This window comes from Rosa rugosa, chromosome 1, assembly GCF_958449725.1.
Source record: "Rosa rugosa chromosome 1, drRosRugo1.1, whole genome shotgun sequence".
NCBI lineage: Eukaryota > Viridiplantae > Streptophyta > Magnoliopsida > Rosales > Rosaceae > Rosa > Rosa rugosa.
The window spans coordinates 44,743,121-44,762,879 of record NC_084820.1 but is presented as its reverse complement, the minus strand read 5'-3'; the positions used below and the strand labels follow the sequence as shown (position 1 = coordinate 44,762,879).

General features: G+C 38.1%; 2 long non-coding RNA genes across 2 annotated transcripts; both read right to left on the bottom strand.

Annotated features, from left to right (window-relative positions):
• Positions 1-868: 868 nt before the first annotated feature.
• On the bottom strand, positions 869-11,071 carry LOC133738464 (uncharacterized). The gene is made up of 3 exons (XR_009860134.1): positions 10,820-11,071; positions 1,318-1,368; positions 869-1,184 (listed from the first exon to the last, which is right to left on the bottom strand). It is a non-coding gene; the product is annotated as an uncharacterized LOC133738464 (long non-coding RNA).
• A 4,900-nt stretch (positions 11,072-15,971) lies between these two features.
• LOC133724858 (uncharacterized) lies at positions 15,972-16,693 on the bottom strand. Its single transcript, XR_009854081.1, has 3 exons — positions 16,614-16,693; positions 16,473-16,525; positions 15,972-16,031 (listed from the first exon to the last, which is right to left on the bottom strand). It is a non-coding gene; the product is annotated as an uncharacterized LOC133724858 (long non-coding RNA).
• Between the last annotated feature and the right edge of the window lie 3,066 nt (positions 16,694-19,759).

The window sequence follows — 19,759 nt, the reverse complement described above, 5'->3', positions numbered from 1 at the left end:
CTGACGCGCTGCCACGCACTCCGCCAGGACGGCATCAGAAGCTACTGAAACTGGGAACTGAAGCACATCAGTCCCACATCGAAAACAAGGAGAAGATCAGACCTCTCCTCACCTATAAAAGGTCCTCTCTTCTCCCTTCATTAATTACGCATTAACTCTCATTTATTACTGTGCTGCCTATATATCAACTGACTTAGGCATCGGAGAAGTGAAGACCGCCCAACGCGGTCTCCCTCTGACGCCTTGTCTTTCATTTGGCAGCTAGCAGGAATCACCAAGTATACAGAGTAGCGGTCCGCCCGCCGGACCCGCGTTAAACGAAGGTTTGGCTACCGCCAGACTTTGAGCATTAACAATTGTTTTATTCAAATTCCAATAACAGTTAACTGTCATTAGCATTCAGTTCAGATTACATTTATCTATCGTCTTTAGTAGCCTACAATAACATTTATCTGTTGTTTTAGTGCACAAGTAACAACATATTTTTTCTTGTATCTGTTGTTCTTAGATATGTCCAACAACATATTTGGATTTCATTTTGTCGTTGCTTTTTATTTAATATGACAATTTTCTGTTGTTTGAGTGCACAAGTAACAACATATGGTTTCTTGTTTCTGTTGTTCTTAGATATGTCCAACAACATATTTGGATTTCATTTTGTCGTTGTTTTTGTATTTCAGATGACAATTTTCTGTTGTTTGAGTGCACAAGTAACAACATATTTTTTCTTGCTTCTGTTGTTCTTAGATACGTCCAACATCATATTTGGATTTCATTTTGTTGTTGCTTTCTAATTCAAATGACATATTTGTATTCTCGTTGCGCCACAATTATGTAAATCTGGAAACTACCCAATGCATTCATCAAATATGGAATTCATTCATAAAAATACCAATATTTGATTAATCTGTTACTACAGCTATACATACATTCATAATGGAGCTAAACTTAGTAAACATCAGTTCAATAACCCATAGCAGTTGGCATGATCAACAAATGGAACCCAAAAACACTAATATCTCATATTATTGATCATGTTTGGTGAAGGCAGATTTAGGTGGTGCATCAGTCTCTTCAACAGCTGGTTTCGACACTGTTTTTTTACCTCTTTTCATTTGCAGTGCCTTCATCCTTAGTGCTATTGCTTTAGCTTTGGCTGTGTTGTTAGACCGGGGAGCCATGGCCTGAAGGAAACAGATCAATAGTCAGCAATATGTATCAATAAATGGTTGAATCAACACTAAATTTAGATTTAAGGTAAATAGCATATGAAATGAATGAATAGAAGAGGGTTGTCTAAGAGACTTAAGTACTTACTTGAGCAACAAAAGAGGTTGCCCTCTGCATTTCATACCTCAAATCCATTAGCTGAAAGATATTAAGGCAAAAGGAAACAATCAATATAAACCCAACAAATTCAACAACCCAAATTGGTTGAAAAACACTAAACCCAATCAGCAACTAAGAAACAAACTCAAATGGATAGAGAAAGTACCAGAAAGAAAATTCAGTGAATCAGTGAGGCAAGAGCAGCAAAGCCATTATATAAAGGGCTCAAGTTGAATAGTTTAAGTGTGTACGAGAAATTATCTTGCAAGTAGAATCCACCCCCCACCACATACAGACTTATTTCAATTCTAAGGCAGAGGCTTCCTAATGAATCAACATTATCTCCACATCTAGACAAAAGTGTAAAATTGAATCATAACCATAATGGTTCCAGTTCAATGCTTGAAGAAGGAAATGCAGCAAACGGAAAGCAAACATGGAATGAAATCACCTAAACCTGATTACACGTATTTATAAGCGTGTAATTATATCTAAAACACTAAAATAAGTTAGTTCTCAAGTCAATTATTATGTAATTAATCTACTTTTATTATTTTGTAGAAAATAAGCGGAATTGCGGAAATCGAGAAAAAATGGTGCGAAATTGTGTAAATTGAAGTATTCCGACAAATAAGCTAAATTGTCGACACGGTCAACTATGATCAATGCAAGCTAGGGAGTATGATGATGTGTGTGAAAGTCCTAAGATCACCAAGTATATATATTTATTTAATCAAACATTTATTTAATTAAACATTTGTTTGATTAAATATAGGAAGCACGAAGCAGCTTTGCAGCCTTTCTAATTATGCTTCCAATTATGCTTCTGGTTAGGTTGCACGTGTCGCAAACCAAGAAAGCCATCCACCCATTGATTGACACGTGCCTACCTCATCTCTTCCTTTATCAAACAGACCAGCCACTTCAATTATTAACCGATTCTCACCTCTCTCTTGAGTATATATATCCCACGACCTATTCTCCTCTAGGGAGAGACCTACAGCAGCCGCACCAAAACAGAAGTAGCCCTTTGGGCTGCTCTCTTTCCCTTCCTTCTCCCTCTTTTCTTCACCTCACCAAAATTCCTTCTCCTCACCAAGATCTACACTTCCTCACTAAAATCCACCTCACCAAAATTCCATCTTCTCATCAATTTCACAATATTCAAAGAGGAAGCACTTCAAGCATAGGGGTTTAATCACTACTTGGGTAAAAGGGAGAATTATAATTCCAAGGCTTTTTATGTTTGCTCTTTAGCATTTGTAACTTGTCTTGGTTGTTCTCCCTCTTCTATACATTTTCCTCTTTTATTTATATGAAATTGATGGAATTGATGATGTATATATTTATGGGTAGTGAGTAATTTCTTTATTGGGAGTTAGGGTTGTGTGCCCTAATCCAAATTTGATGTAATAGATGCTTAATTTAATTTATATATGGAATTTGTTAGTCATTGGATGCTTGTGTTTTGTTATAATTGATTAGAATGCATGCTTAGGAATTGTCAACTCTTGGGTGTGTGTTTTAATATTTCTAGATTAAAATTTAGGGGATGACATCCTTAGATTTTAGAGCTAGAAACCCGATTTAATATTCGTGGGAAATACAAGCATGGTTCACTACATGATTAGCTTGATTGCAATTATGGTGAGCTTGGTTGCCTAATTCCTTGAACTCTAGGCCTCTTGATGTGAATTAGTGACCCTTGAACCGGCTCTAATTCATGTCAAGTGAGTTCCTACGACCCTTGAACCGGAGTAGGATTACCATGAAAGGGAATATCGGCCCTTGAGCCTTGAAAAGCCTTGGGTACGGCTCCTACCATCTTTAATAAATTGCACGTAAATCAAATTAGCATCTAGAGCATTGAATTAGGGTTAGGAATCATCCCTAACTACCAATCCCATATTTATATCATTTCTTACTTTGCTTTCTTCATTTAATTTAGTTGTTAGTTAAAGTTTCTATTTAAATTCTTGCACATTAGTTGTTAGAAATGCAAATTACATTTTCGGTGACATTTCCTACTTCATTGTAAATAGTCATCACTAGGTCTTAGTTTTGATTAGGCTTCGGTGCAAACCAAAGCCGAGCATTGCTAAGGCTTGGTGCCTTAGAGTAGCATTTTTATTTATTTATTTATTTTTTTCTTCTTTTTCTTTTGTTTGCTAAGTGTCTTTATTTCCGATTACCCAAGGATTGTGGGTTAGCCACTAATCCCCGTGGTACGATAACTTTGGGCATAATATTTCCCTATCTTGACAATGATACGTACGCTTGCGTAAATGTGTATCCAAGTCATTGGCGCCGTTGCCGGGGATTAGGGTTTAATAGCCTTAATCCCTTGGTAAATCGGTTCTAGGTCACTTTGGCATATTTTTGTTTCTTTGTTATTAAAAAAAAAAAAAATTGTTATTTTTATTAGTTGTTATGTTTTGTGTGCTTAGATTTCTATTTTTTTTTTAATTGTTGGTTAATAATCTCACTCTTGGGAATCCATAGGTACTTATTTTTATTATCACTTTGAGCTATGGATGGGATGATCGTAGGGGATATGAGCAACAAAGTTATAATGGTGAAGGTTATCAAGAGCGGAATACCTATGCCGAGAGTCCTATGCCTTGTTACAACCAATCTTGTGCCTTGTGTAATTCTCCGTGGCACTCACCTTTGGAATGCTCTTTGAGATTTGAGTACCCGGATTTTATGCGAGAATATGAGTACAAGATGGGTATGTATCAAGAGACATTTGTACCCAAGGCATATCCACAAGAACAAGCTTTTGAGCCTAGGAAGCCATCACTTGAAGAACAACTTGCTCAATTGGAAGCCTCCAATGCTCAATTGCAAGCCTCCCAAGCTCAATGTCTTGCCTCCCAAGCTCGGTTTCATGCTAAATTGGAAGCCTTCAATGCTCAATTGCAAGCTTCTCAAGAAATGACTTCACATTCCAATGAGCAACTTGAGCCTAGTTTTGCACAAGAGCCACTATTCACCATTTGTCATGAGCAAGATTCTTTCTTTGATCAAGTGGAGCCTAATTCAAGAGAAGAAGTATATTTTGAGAATCATGAGCAAGAGTTGCCTCTTCAAGATCGAGAGGGTGATGTTCATATACAAGAAAGTGTGCTTGGTTATGGAAATTTTGAAGCAAGTGGGTTGAGAGACTACACTTCGGAGGAACCGGTGCAAGTTTGGAAATCTAATCTTCACAATGAAGAAGAGAATTATGAAGATGATTCCAAAGAAGAGGATAGCTTGTTTAGTGAGGAAGAGGCGGAGCTTGAAGAGCTAGACCATATTCCCTTAATTGTTGAGGCCGATATTCCCAAGGAGGAAGAGAGTCCTTCAATACCTTGTGATGATGAAGAAATTGAAGAGGCAAGGACTTTCTCTCCTCCCACATCCAAGGAGATTCATCATGTGCTTCCCAAGGTAGAGAGTAGAACATTGAGCACTTATGTTCTTAATGAGAAGATTGAGATTAAGGTATGTTTACCTCTCAATCCACCATTAAGTGGTCAATGTTTCTACAATGAGGTGATGGATTGGAAAGGAAGTGGAGCACTTGCACTCAACCTTTCCCATCACTCTCAAGAGTTTCTACCACCTATTGTTCCTAAGAGCCTTATTTCTACATCACTTGAGAAGGAGAATGCAAGGTTGGCTTCTAGAAGAAAAATAGAGAAGAGGAGGAAGATTAAGAAGCTACACTTTTGGTCACCCATTGGAATCTTCATGGATAGCTCTTGGTCTTGCCTCTATGACATGTCAAGGAGTCCCTTAGCCCCTAACAATAGGGTGGTCGCACATGAGAAGTATCCACCTTAACAAAGTTCACGTTTTATGGATCGGCAATGAAGTCCTTAAACAAAGCGCTCGCTAGGGAGGCAACCCTAGCACATCATCGGTATTATTTCTTCTTTAGTAGTTTGTTTTCGTAGTGAATAAAGCGTTTTGGTCATTTTGGGGAGGAATGGAGGTGTCCGGAGTTTGAAATGTGAAGGAGAATTAATTTGGTAGTGAGCAGTTTCTGTCCAGAAAATTCAGTTTACTTTGGGTGACTATAGCTTCCAGTATGCATGATATTTTGAGCTGAAATTTTCTGGGCCTATTTTCCTATATGTCTACTATTCTGTGCCAAAATTTCAGCCTCTTTGAGTCTCTGTAACTTCAGTTATTTGGTGGTCAATGTGTGAAGGTCAAAACAGAGAGAGCTACAGTAGAGTGACTTTGGGAAGCTACACATTCTACATCCCAAGCAATTTGGATCTAAAATTTTTCAGAGATGTGTCTTCACATGTCCTATATATACAGGAGAAACAGTTTTTGATTTAAACCTTCCTAGCTTCAGATATAGTGTTCCAAGTGACAGAGGTCAGAAACAGGGCACAGCAGAAACTGCAGAACACAACAGTGAGTTTGGAGGCCAACGATTTTTGACTCAGAATTTATTTTTCATTGAAATTTTAGTATAAGATATCTCGATGAGTTTACTTTCATTTTCAGTTGGTCTCACTCTCTTTGCACCTCTGGAGCCCAACTTATTGCAGTTTTGGTGACTGAGGGTCAGCAGCAGATTTCATTACAAGCTGGCAACTTTGACCATCTTTATTTTCCATCTCAGTTGGAGATAGGTGGCTCACTTTATATGGATAGAAAGCTCTCTGAGTCTACTTTCCAATTCAAGGGTCTCACTTACTTATCACTTTCTGATTTTGAGATATGGGCATTAAAAGACAGAAAGGTCATTGCTGGAATTTCGCTGCACTCACTAGTTTTTGTTCACTTGGGTGGTTGGACTTCTTGCACTCCTTCTTCAATGGAGGCCATTATAGGGCAGTTTTGGGTGTATTGGAGGTGGCAAAGCCTATGATCTTAATGGAGGACCTTTGTTCTTATTCTTTGATGGGCTATTTGTGACGCATTGCTCTTTGGACACTACATATTTCTCAATGGAGTCGATCTTTCATGAGCACCTAGAGCTAGCTTGGAGCATACTTTAAGGAAGTCAAGGCCTTGTGCCTTGAGGTTGGTGTCTCATATTTGTCTTCTCCGAAGGTCGTGAGCAATGGAAGTGTCTACAAAGGGGGTTTTTCGTAACTTTTCTCCGCATTTAGATTTTCATTTTCATAGTTAATTTTTATGTCTTCGCCCGAACTTCACTCTCATGCCTAAATCCAACACGGATTTTAGCTTTCGAGCTCACTTTACAACATTGAGGACAATGTTGGTTTTAAGTGTGGGGGTGAGGAATCGGGCGCCCTAAAAAAAAAATTAATTAGATAGCTTTTTGTAACTAGAATTTTAGTGGTTAATGCCTTTTCCAACCCCAATGACGAGACATGGACTTAACTTGTTATGATTGTGGATAGATTAAGCATGATCTAGGACTTTGAATTTGTTTTGTGATTGAGTGTATATGTGATCTATGCTTGATTATATGTGTGCACATAGCCTATGTTAGGTTCGTTCATCATAGTTAGAGAAGCATATAGATTATTCGATTAATTTGCATGCCTTGTTTGTGAGCTTTTGAGCCTAATATCCATAGTGTATGCATTGTTCATTCACTTTTTCTTCATGTGTTGACAATTTCATGACATTGCGTATCTAGAACTTGCTTGAGACCTCTCGAGGCTACTTTTAGCTTACGACTGGATAGAAAGGATTGAGGCAATTAGCTTAATACCATCATGGCCAAAGAAGCATGTGCCCAAAAATATTTACCACTAGATTGCCACTTTGAGCCTATTTATATTTTTAGCCTTTTTGTTCATTACCACCACAAATTCCTACCTAGCCTATACACTTTTATCCTACCCTTCCATGGTAGTTGGTGAAGCGATTCGAGAGAATGACTTTATGTTTGAGTGCTTCAAAAGAAAGAAAAAGTCAAAAGTGTGAGGTTACAAAAGAATAAGTGTGGGGGTGAGTGATTTGTATAGAAAAGAAAGTTCTCAAAAAAAAAAAAAAAAAGTTGTTTGAAAAGAAAAAAAAAAAAAAAAAGGTGAAAAAAAAAGAAAAAAAGAAAAAAAAAAGTCAAATAGAAGAAAAAAAAATAGAAAGAAAGTAAAGTATTGTATATAGTGTAGTGTGGGTTGTACATTGGGTTTAGAGTAAGTGAGTTAGCATTCGAAAGCAAAAGTCTTATATCTCTACAAGAGAGATTTGCTTCACCGATTTCTATGGACTTTGTATTTCCTTATCCTTCATTTCTTATAGCCACTTGCCCTTAGCCCCATTACAACCATATAAAAGACATCTTGATCTTGAATGTTGTGGGTTACCCAGCGGAGATGAGATCGAAGAGCAAGCACACGGCGGCGCGTGTTGTGGAATTGCTTTTGAGTGAAACACATATAGCCCCTAAACACTTGAGCGGTAATATGTAGTGAACCTATGTGAGTTTAGCGGGTTATATCGGGTCTTCTATGTGCCTATTTGATTGTGGTGGATTGATTTGACACATGGTAAACACATGCATATACTTGAGCATTTTTCACATGTGCTTCTTAATTGCCTCACAAATTCAAAAATCTTATGTTGTGCTTACATCTACTTCATGGTCATGTACATAATTAGTTCTCCGAGGGTTATGGTTGGAAAGGCTAATACCGCGCTTTCTTTATGTTTGAGCATTTATGTTTGTGAGTTATTAGACTTTCGGATTATATTTCAGTTAGTTTGCTTGAGGACAAGCAAAGTTTAAGTGTGGGGGTGTGATTACACGTATTTATAAGCGTGTAATTATATCTAAAACACTAAAATAAGTTAGTTCTCAAGTCAATTATTATGTAATTAATCTACTTTTATTATTTTGTAGAAAATAAGCGGAATTGCGGAAACCGAGGAAAAATGGTGCGAAATTGTGTAAATTGAAGTATTCCGACAAATAGGCTAAATTGTCGACACGGTCAACCATGATCAATGCAAGCTAGGGAGTATGATGATGTGTGTGAAAGTCCTAAGATCACTAAGGGAGAAAATATATATATATATTTATTTAATCAAACATTTATTTAATTAAACTGTTTGATTAAATATAGGAAGCACGAGGCAGCTTTGCAGCCTTTCTAAATTCTAATTATGCTTCCAATTATGCTTCTTGTTAGGTTGCACGTGTCGCAAACCAAGAAAGTCATCCACCCATTGATTGACACGTGCCTACCTCATCTCTTCCTTTATCAAACAGACCAGCCACTTCAATTATTAACCGATTCTCACCTCTCGCTTGAGTATATATAGAATATAGCCCACGACCTATTCTCCTCTAGGGAGAGACCTACAGCAGCCGCACCAAAACAGAGGCAGCCCTCTCTTTCCCTTCCTTCTCCCTCTTTTCTTCACCTCACCAAAATTCCTTCTCCTCACCAAGATCTACACTTCCTCACTAAAATCCACCTCACCAAAATTCCATCTTCTCATCAATTTCACAAGATTCAAAGGGGAAGCACTTCAAGCATAAGGGTTTAATCACCACTTGGGTAAAAGGGAGAATTATAATTCCAAGGCTTTTTATGTTTGCTTTTTAGCATTTGTAACTTGTCTTGGTTGTTCTCCCTCTTCTATACATTTTCCTCTTTTATTTATATGAAATTGATGGAATTGATGATGTATATATTTATGGATAGTGAGTAATTTCTTTATTGGGAGTTAGGGTTGTGTGCCCTAATTCAAATTTGATGTAATGGATGCTTAATTTAATTTATATATGGAATTTGTTAATTATTGGATGTTTGTGTTTTGTTATAATTGATTAGAATGCATGCTTAGGAATTGTCAACTCTTGGGTGTGTGTTTTAATATTTCTAGATTAAAATTTAGGGAATGACATCCTTAGATTTTAGAGCTAGAACCCCGATTTAATATTCGTGGGAAATACAAGCATGGTTCACTACATGATTAGCTTGATTGCAATTATGGTGAGCTTGGTTGCCTAATTCCTCGAACTCTAGGCCTCTTGATGTGAATTAGTGACCCTTGAACCGACTCTAATTCATGTCAAGTGAGTTCCTACGACCCTTGAACCGGAGTAGGATTACCATGAAAGGGAATATCAGCCCTTGAGCCTTGAAAAGCCTTGGGTACGGCTTCTACCATCTTTAATAAATTGCACGTAAATCAAATTAGCATCTAGAGCATTGAATTAGGGTTAGGAATCATCCCTAACTACCAATCCCATATTTATATCATTTCTTACTTTGCTTTCTTCATTTAATTTAGTTGTTAGTTAAAGTTTCTATTTAAATTCTTGCACTTTAGTTGTTAGAAATGCAAATTACATTTTCGGTGACATTTCCTACTTCATTGTAAATAGTCATCACTAGGTCTTAGTTTTGATTAGGCTTCGGTGCAAACCAAAGCCGAGCATTGCTAAGGCTTGGTGCCTTAGAGTAGCATTTTTATTTATTTTTTTTTTCTTCTTTTTCTTTTGTTTGCTAAGTGTCTTTATTTCCGATTACCCAAGGATTGTGGGTTAGCCACTAATCCCCGTGGTACGATAACTTTGGGCATAATATTTCCCTATCTTGACAATGATACGTACGCTTGCGTAAATGTGTATCCAAGTCAAAACCCAAACCTCATACTTAGATGATGGGAAACCTCACAATGACAAGACTAATTTCAGGAAGAACATAATGAAAACAGTTTAACATCAAGAGAAGCATAATATCAATAAAACAGAACTTCCGGTAGAAGTCTCTCAGAGCACAAAATTGAGTCCGTAAACCACTTAAACGTAGAACTCACGAATCAAATACATTGCAGGTTATCAGCACAATGATTAGATTCCAAACATATGACCAAAATATTAAAGAAAGATTAATCATGCATAATATATAACAAAATCCAATAATCTGAAACAACACAAGTGCAAAGGGAAGATCTGCATTCATCAACAAGCACTCAGGAATAAGAATCATATTTCCACATCAGATAGATCACAGTAAGCCGGAGAAAAGCAAAAACCAGAAGAAGAAAGAAGCGAGGAATTCAAAAAGGATTCCATTAGAAAAGAAATAAAAAGGTAAAACGTACTTTGGACCTTCTTCTAAAACTGAAATCGAAACATAAAGGCAGAAACACATTAACTCAAACATAAGCAAATCCTAAAGGATTAAAGAACATTTAAAAGCCAGGTAACAACCAACCCATCTCAGCTGTACACTTACCATCTCACGGAAACCGTTTCCTCAACTACTAGAACAATGAGAACCAGCTTCCAAGTACAAAATCATTTCCAAGCCAGGTAATAACCCAAACCAAAAGAATTTCAAAGTAAAACTGGAAAAAGATATAACAAAGCAAACTTCCAAGTACAAAGTCACTTACAGTAGCAAGGAAATCCAACAGTAAGATGGGAAACTAACTCAATTATTTGAAGGGTAACCTCACATTTGGAACAACATGCTATTGATCAAGAATGAACAACAAGAACATAAAATCAAGAAAAGAAACACAAATTCAGAAAATAGAAGTCACTCACCAAAAAGAAACCAATCCAAAACCAAGTTCTTGCCTATTAACTTCAAACAAACTCTCCTCTCTCCTCTCTCCTCTCTCTGACTCTCTCGTTTCTGATCTCTCCCTTAGAAAGCACCCATCCAGAAATAAAAACGTATTCTTCTTCCCTCTTCCTATTTCTTCTTCTTTTCTTTCTTTCTCCTATTCTCTCTGTCTAAGCAGGCACGGAACCAGGGGTGGGCTGAGGTATGCTGCAGCACACCTCAACCATTTAGAGAAAAAAAAAATGATTATATATATATATATGCTGCAACAAGCCAACAACTCTTTTTTTTTTTCTCCCCTTTTCTCCTCGTCTGTTGTCCCCTCCTCACCTTTTCTCCCCTTCTCTCCTCTTTTCTGTCTTTTCTCCCCTCTTATGTGACTCCCCTCCTCACCTTTTCTCCCATTTTGTCCTCCTTTCTGTCTGTTCTCCCCTTTTTCTCCTCTTTTTTGTCGTCCTCTCCTCACCTCTCTCTGCACATCAGCGTCAGTCTCTCACCTCTCTCTACCAAGTTACTCACTCCTCTCCTCAGCACTCTGCTCTCATTCTCTCCACTTTATTGAGGTATGAATTGATGAAATTAGAATGCGATTTAGGTCAGAATTTGGGTATTTCTAGTTTTGTTGATGTAAGGGATCATTAATATTGTTGACTCATCTTCTAAGCATGTTTCTGAGTTAAAATCTATTCAAGAAGTTGAAGTTGTGGAACAAATTGCTGTTGGGGAACTTGAAACTGGAAAGTGAGCTAACCAGACATGCAATTTGCAAAGAGCTGGAGCTACTCAGTGGAGTTCAAGGTATTATTCTATCAAGAACTTGATGAAATTGTACAACTCAACTAATTCAGTCTTGAAAAACATGATAGATAGTGGACTCAATGGAAAAAATACGTGGAGAGGTTTGGGTGCTTCTAAAGCTCTTAGATCATTTGACAAGTGTTATGCAATTGAGATATACCATCAAAACGAATTAGAATCTGCCAAATTTTTAAGCATAATTTAGCACACCTCAAATTTAATTCCTGGTTCCGTGCCTGTCTGTCATCTGTTTTTCCCGTCTCCTCCTCTCTTTCTTTCTGTCTTTTAAAGTGCAAACCCTCAAAACCCAAACTTTGTCTCTCCCTCCCTCTCCTCTCCTCTCTCTGTAATTTTCTTCTCAACATCTCTCTATTTCCCTTTCTTAATTCTCTCCCTCTATCTTCTTTTCCATTTCATTCTGTTCCTCTCTTCATCCCCTTGCTCTCTTCTTCCTTTTCTTTCTTTTCTTCTCTTCTCCTTTTTCTTTCTCGTCCTTTGTTCTCCTCTTTCTCTTTCTTTTCTCTCACCCACCGTCAACCACCCAAAACCAAAACCTTCTTTTCTCTTAACAAAAATTAAACAGAAACAAAAATAACAATAAATAAAGAATATATATATATATATATATATATATATATATATATATATATATATAACTAACAGAAAGGTTTAACTAAAGAAAAAAATTACAAAAGTAAGAAAGGAATAAGAAATTAAAAGAAAAACAACTAACTCAAAGTCAAAAACACAAATAAGCTTCAAAGTCGGGTGCAAGATATCACAATTTCACAAGGCTACACAGAATATAACTAGACCACAAGCAAGCAAAAAAAAAAAAAAAAAAAATTTTCTTGAGCAATAAAAACCTCTGAAACATTATTTCTAGAGCAGAAATATGCCAGAGCAGTATAGAACTCTCCTATGTACTAATTAAGGTACAAGCTGCACAATTCTGTGGATGGCTCTAGCCATAACAATTACAGCTATAGCAAAACCAGGATTGGTCAAGTTACAACTTAAATTCAACTATGTTAGATATATGAAATATCAGATAACTTGCCAAGATTTTCAGATAATATCAGATAACTTGCCAAGATTTTCAGATTTTTATAATGTTCATGTAGATTAATCATAACTAAATGCTACCATTGCAATAAGCACACAACTCAACAGTTTGAAGAGCAAATTCCAAATACAACAACATTTATAAGTTCAAGATACCAAGAGAGCCCCTAGTACATTGATATTGCACCAATCAGTTTTATAGTAACAGTAAGCACTAGGCAATATACAAAATAACTAATGAATTAGGGGTAAATTTTCAAAACCCTTTGTACTTCATATAGACATAAATATGACAAGACAGGAATCACAATCACCTTCATGTAAACGTAATCATTGGCCTTGATGAATTCATGGTCAGGCTTCCGCATTGTGAAACTCACAAAGAAAATTAGTTTGACTTGAAAGCAAGAAATAATGAAAGAAAATTGAAATAAAGACAAGAGGAAAAGACCTTCCTGTTAATTCTGCAACTGTCCTCTCCAGTTTTTGATAGAACACCTTCAGCAACAAGCCTGTCTATAATTTCTACTGTCCAGCCAAAGAGAATCCAGATTTATAAACCTCTAAATAAGTAAAAATCCCTGAACTTTAACACAATTTGCAATAACCACAACTAAACCCACATGTCTAGATAACAAAAATCCTATCTTTGATCGAGATATGCAGGAATTCAGAATTGTACACCATAATCATAATCAAATTCAAAGACCCAGATAAGAAAAAGCTTACAAATTCAAACAGCCACAACTACAGCTACATGCCTAAATAAGAAAGATCCAAACTTTGAACAAGAAAAGTAACAATTCAAAATTCTAAACAATAACCACAAATCAAATATTCAGGGCAATTGAAAATAAAAATAGATAGTAAGCTAACAAGGATATATAATCATATCTCTTTAGACATGGTTAGAAACAATACCCAGTTGAGCAAACTTCTTGTAAATGAACCTCTCGATTCAATGTCTGAGGGATCAAATCAAATCGACTCAAATTGAGAGGGAATATAACCAATTGAAAGTTAGGGTGTTCGTCGAAGTAGCTATTCTTAATGGAGAATGGCCAAAATTTAAGCAAACGTTGAACTAGTGACGACCCATTTATGGACGGGCAAGCTGCTGGAGAAACGGGTGCCGCCGGAGCAAGAGTTGTCGGTGAGAAGGTCGGTGCTGTCGGTGCTTTAAATCCCCAAATTGAATTCCAAATAAAGCCCTAAAACCCAAAACTAATCCAATTGAAACCCTAAATCAAATAATAGTGAATCGAATGGCTTAGCAACAATAGTGAAACAATAGGTTTGGTTGCTTTAGAGAGACCGATGAAATCGACACTTTGAATACCAACACGAGCGAATGAGTGAGAGGAAGAGGTTTCTCTGTGTTTGTTCAAAAAGTGATTGACATGGGGATGAATTTGTTTTGCGATTGTCGAAGAAAACTAGGGTTGACGAAGTCTGGGTTGAGTTTAGATGAGAAGAGAGCAAAGAGAGAAGACTGGGAGCAGTCAAAGAAAGCATAGCACAAAGAGAGACGGAGTGTTTTTCAAGTTTTTGGTTATAGTCTCAGTTTTGGACAGAGCTGCTGAGTGTGGGAACACGAAGTGTTTTGCAGTTTATGTCAAGAAAGACTAAAAAGAAAAGTCAAACTCACATTATTCAGACAACACAATTCTGTTGTCTGAATATCACCCCATTGACTTCTGAGCTAGGATTTGGGACCTTTGAGAGGGAAAGCACTTGATATAGTTGGAGGGAATTCCAAAATTTTTGCTATGGATAGATATGAAATATTTTCATCTTTTACAACGACATATAAGTGTTGTCAAGTATGGTTTCTTTGTGTATTCAGACAACACATTTAATTTATCTGTCGTCTGAGCATACTTTCTTTGTGTATTCAGACAACACATTTAATTTATCTGTCGTCTAAAAAACTCAGACGACAGAAAATCAGCCTTCTGTCGTCTGATGCGTGTCGTCTGATAGCTTTTTTGGCATAGTGTTTGACAGGACCCGCCCCGGATTTCACCCTGAAATCCGAGGTGGCCCTGTGGGGCCCACCTTAGAGATAACTCTACCGAGAATTGGCCGAGTCACCCCTAAAGTGAACTACCCAAAACTATTAACTCACAATATATCAGAGCCAAACGAAGAAGTGTGGAAGCTATTCGTCAATTATGCCTCGAACCACGTACGCCCGACCTCAACTAATAACTCCTGCAAACTGGGCATTAGAAACCGAAAGGCCCAGGGGAAAGTAGACGAAAAACGTTAGCGTGAGTGGACAAAAATAAACAATTTAAAAGAAAAAGGATTTCATACTTTCCCACATTTATTTCAATAAAAACCGATGCATGCAACAATTAGAAAAACACATTTAGCTTTAAATCCAAGAATTCCAAAACGATAAATCGACTAGCCTCGCTAGTCACGACATTCGAAAACTATATCGTAAAACCGAAATCTCGTTTCTCAAAAAGATAAGACCAGCCCCGCTGGCTACAGTGAAAATCGGACTAGCCCCGCTAGTTAAGCAACGATAAAATATGGGGAAGAAGTTTCACCATACGAAAGAAGGGAGCCTCCCAGGCTCGGGTCGGAGTGTCCCACACTCTGGAGCATCCCATGCTCTGCTCTTACTCACCCACAAACACATAGTAAGCAGGGAGGAGCACTAATAGGCTAGCTAGCAATAAATATGACGACCCAGGTATGGTGGGTAAAAACTATTCAAAACCAATAAATCCATAAGGCTTCCCCATGTCCCACGAATAAAGAAAAACGCGGGTACGATTCCCAACCGTACCCAGAAATTCTCGTAAAACGTCGTATAAATCAACAGCGTGTCCCACACGCTAAGAAAATAATTAGATCATCAACAAGGCATTCCCAATGCCAAAACCGAAAGTCGATAGATAAATAAGAAATAACTGCATCGAAATCCCATTTCGAAAAGCTTTCCAGAAATCTCAAAACAACGAATAGAAATATAATTAATTCCGGAAATCACCTCGGAAAAATAATTCGTCGAAATTCAACATCAATTATAAATTCGAATCCGAGCATAACAAATTAATAACCAAAATTCACAACCGGTATAAATCATAATTACTTCATGAAAATCATTATTGAAAGCAAATCCACGAGATAAATCGAAATCAAATTCCAAAATCAATTCATATGCTCGGAAAATAATATGTTAATTAAATAAAGCATACTTTAATAAATAAATGCATGCATCACTTATTTGAAAACAAAAGTCCACTCACTGTACTAATGGGCGACCACGCAAACGAGTTCCTTCATCTAGCCGTAGCTCGCAACATTGCCCTGTACACAATTATATTTCCGTAAACGGCAATCCGATAAAATAAATACGAACCTAAACGAAACCCGAAAATCCCTATCTCCATTACTTCTCAAATTCCACCCAAAACTCTTCCACAACACCAATTCCTCAATTTACGTATTCCACAATGAAAACGAGGGAAATCCGACGGCCGGATTTCCCACAATTCCATCACAAACAATTCCAAACTCCTCCAAAATTCACCAAACTTCACATACAAGCACTACAACATATATACAATTTAATGGGCTAAAAACTGAAATTAAAACACTGCCCTATATGCCTCCACGCGCCACCAACAGTGGCAGCGCGTGGGTCCCACGCACCGGCGGCCACCACCTCCGATGGCCACCAAATTTTGGCAACACCACCTACACAACAAACCCAACCTCTTTCTCAACTACAACAAGTTCCAATTTTACCTTGAAGGGCTCCAATTTGGCCGGTGAAAAATTTCCAGAAAACTCCAAGAACCCTAGAAATTGCAAATCGTTAATTCGACCTCTACACTGCAAATTGAAATGAAAGACCTTAGGGGAAATGATCTATGTCAAAAATCGAACCTTCGACGCCAATTTGGTGGCCGGAGACGGCCGGAATCGCCGGAAATCGACTGAAATCCCGATCTGCTACAGTAACCTTCACAGCTCCAAATCGAGCTCTTCCGGCCAAATCGCTGCAAAACATCACCACAGACGTGACAAGGGTGAAGAGGCGAGCCAGCTGATGCCCGGATTCCATCGTGGGGTGGCCGGAGGAGGAAGAATCGGGCCGAAGAGGAAGAAAAGGTCAGGGGAGAAGAGAGAGAAAAGGCCGGTAGGTTTCCAAAAATGGAAACTTACCACAGTAACATGGCTATTTATAGAAACTTACCACATGAACAGTAACTTTAGTATTTCGCTTATAACTTTTGCATACGAGCTCCGATTTTTACGTACCACATATCCACGCGCTTGGTTTAACGTCCCCTACAACTTTCATGAAGAACATTTTCTCAAATTTTGACCCGAATAAAAAGTCAACTTTTAGGGCCACTAAAAGTACGGAAACGAAAGTAAAAGTGAAAATAGTTGTCGTTTACCGTCCAAATGACTAGTAAACCGGTGGATTCAGGTTCGGGACGTTACAATCTCCACTCCTGATAAAATTTCGCCCTTGAAATTCACACGGACAAATAGTAACTACACACGTCCCCAAATGTCACTTACATAGCCGATCACGTCCTGTAACACATCTTTCGAAACTCGTCGTCAGAACCGATATCTCACAGCTTAACCCATTACCACCAATAATAGCACCAAAATAGTAAGACCACTCAATTCCTCCAAAGCAATCCCCTACACGTATTAAACTCAAACAACAACCAGTTTTTTTTTTAGGACGACAAAACACCATTCACCAGGTCTTCCTTAAATGGTATCCATGATAGAGAACAAATTGCACTCGTCCAATATCTTGTATCAAACCACACAACACACGGATCTGAAAGTGGTCCCACCACGTAACGATCCAATTTCTCGAATTTATCACCACTTGAATACTTCACCTTTATCAGTGACCAGAGTCACTAGGAAACACAACATCTAGCCATAAAAATTCAGAATATTTATTCAATTTCCTCTTGTAAATGGTTTCCCAACACTGAGGTTCCTAAACAATCACCAAAAACTTCCGATAATAATTCCAATGCTATTTAACAACCGATCACATCACAAAACACAATTTCTCGAAACTTGGTTCAAAGTCAAAACCACCTTTATTACCATTAGTTCCATTCCCACCAACGATCCTGATTCCGAAACAATTATATCATCCAGAGGCAGCCCAAAGCTATTGTCACTCGTCTCAGACACTCAAACACAAACTCGAACTCCGGTTTCCGCATCTTAATCTCTGCCCTAACAAACTTGTTGGCATCGAGGAAAAGACAACCACAACATTTTCCTCAAATCACATTTCGCAACACAACTCGAAACTGTAGAGTAGTTTTACTCTACCATCACCAGGGATAGGCGCAAGACACTTAATCAATCGAATACACAAAGGAAACCCTAGGAGGTCGGCGTACAAGAGGCATAGCACCAGAAGAAAACCAACTAGCTTTGTACCTTACACACTTGATGTATACCACAGTACCGAAGAGTACACGATGGGGAACCGCTGCAGTCGGGCCATCACTCGAGAGGTACTGGACAACACCAAGCATATAAGGTCGGTGCTGGAGAAACGGGTGCCGCCGGAGCAAGAGTTGTCGGTGAGAAGGTCGGTGCTGTCGGTGCTTTAAATCCCCAAATTGAATTCCAAATAAAGCCCTAAAACCCAAAACTAATCCAATTGAAACCCTAAATCAAATAATAGTGAATCGAATGGCTTAGCAACAATAGTGAAACAATAGGTTTGGTTGCTTTAGAGAGACCGATGAAATCGACACTTTGAATACCAACACGAGCGAATGAGTGAGAGGAAGAGGTTTCTCTGTGTTTGTTCAAAAAGTGATTGACATGGGGATGAATTTGTTTTGCGATTGTCGAAGAAAACTAGGGTTGACGAAGTCTGGGTTGAGTTTAGATGAGAAGAGAGCAAAGAGAGAAGACTGGGAGCAGTCAAAGAAAGCATAGCACAAAGAGAGACGGAGTGTTTTTCAAGTTTTTGGTTATAGTCTCAGTTTTGGACAGAGCTGCTGAGTGTGGGAACACGAAGTGTTTTGCAGTTTATGTCAAGAAAGACTAAAAAGAAAAGTCAAACTCACATTATTCAGACAACACAATTCTGTTGTCTGAATATCACCCCATTGACTTCTGAGCTAGGATTTGGGACCTTTGAGAGGGAAAGCACTTGATATAGTTGGAGGGAATTCCAAAATTTTTGCTATGGATAGATATGAAATATTTTCATCTTTTACAACGACATATAAGTGTTGTCAAGTATGGTTTCTTTGTGTATTCAGACAACACATTTAATTTATCTGTCGTCTGAGCATACTTTCTTTGTGTATTCAGACAACACATTTAATTTATCTGTCGTCTGAAAATCTCAGACGACAGAAAATCAGCCTTCTGTCGTCTGATGCGTGTCGTCTGATAGCTTTTTTGGCATAGTGTTTGACAGGACCCGCCCCGGATTTCACCCTGAAATCCGAGGTGGCCCTGTGGGGCCCACCTTAGAGATAACTCTACCGAGAATTGGCCGAGTCACCCCTAAAGTGAACTACCCAAAACTATTAACTCACAATATATCAGAGCCAAACGAAGAAGTGTGGAAGCTATTCGTCAATTATGCCTCGAACCACGTACGCCCGACCTCAACTAATAACTCCTGCAAACTGGGCATTAGAAACCGAAAGGCCCAGGGGAAAGTAGACGAAAAACGTTAGCGTGAGTGGACAAAAATAAACAATTTAAAAGAAAAAGGATTTCATACTTTCCCACATTTATTTCAATAAAAACCGATGCATGCAACAATTAGAAAAACACATTTAGCTTTAAATCCAAGAATTCCAAAACGATAAATCGACTAGCCTCGCTAGTCACGACATTCGAAAACTATATCGTAAAACCGAAATCTCGTTTCTCAAAAAGATAAGACCAGCCCCGCTGGCTACAGTGAAAATCGGACTAGCCCCGCTAGTTAAGCAACGATAAAATATGGGGAAGAAGTTTCACCATACGAAAGAAGGGAGCCTCCCAGGCTCGGGTCGGAGTGTCCCACA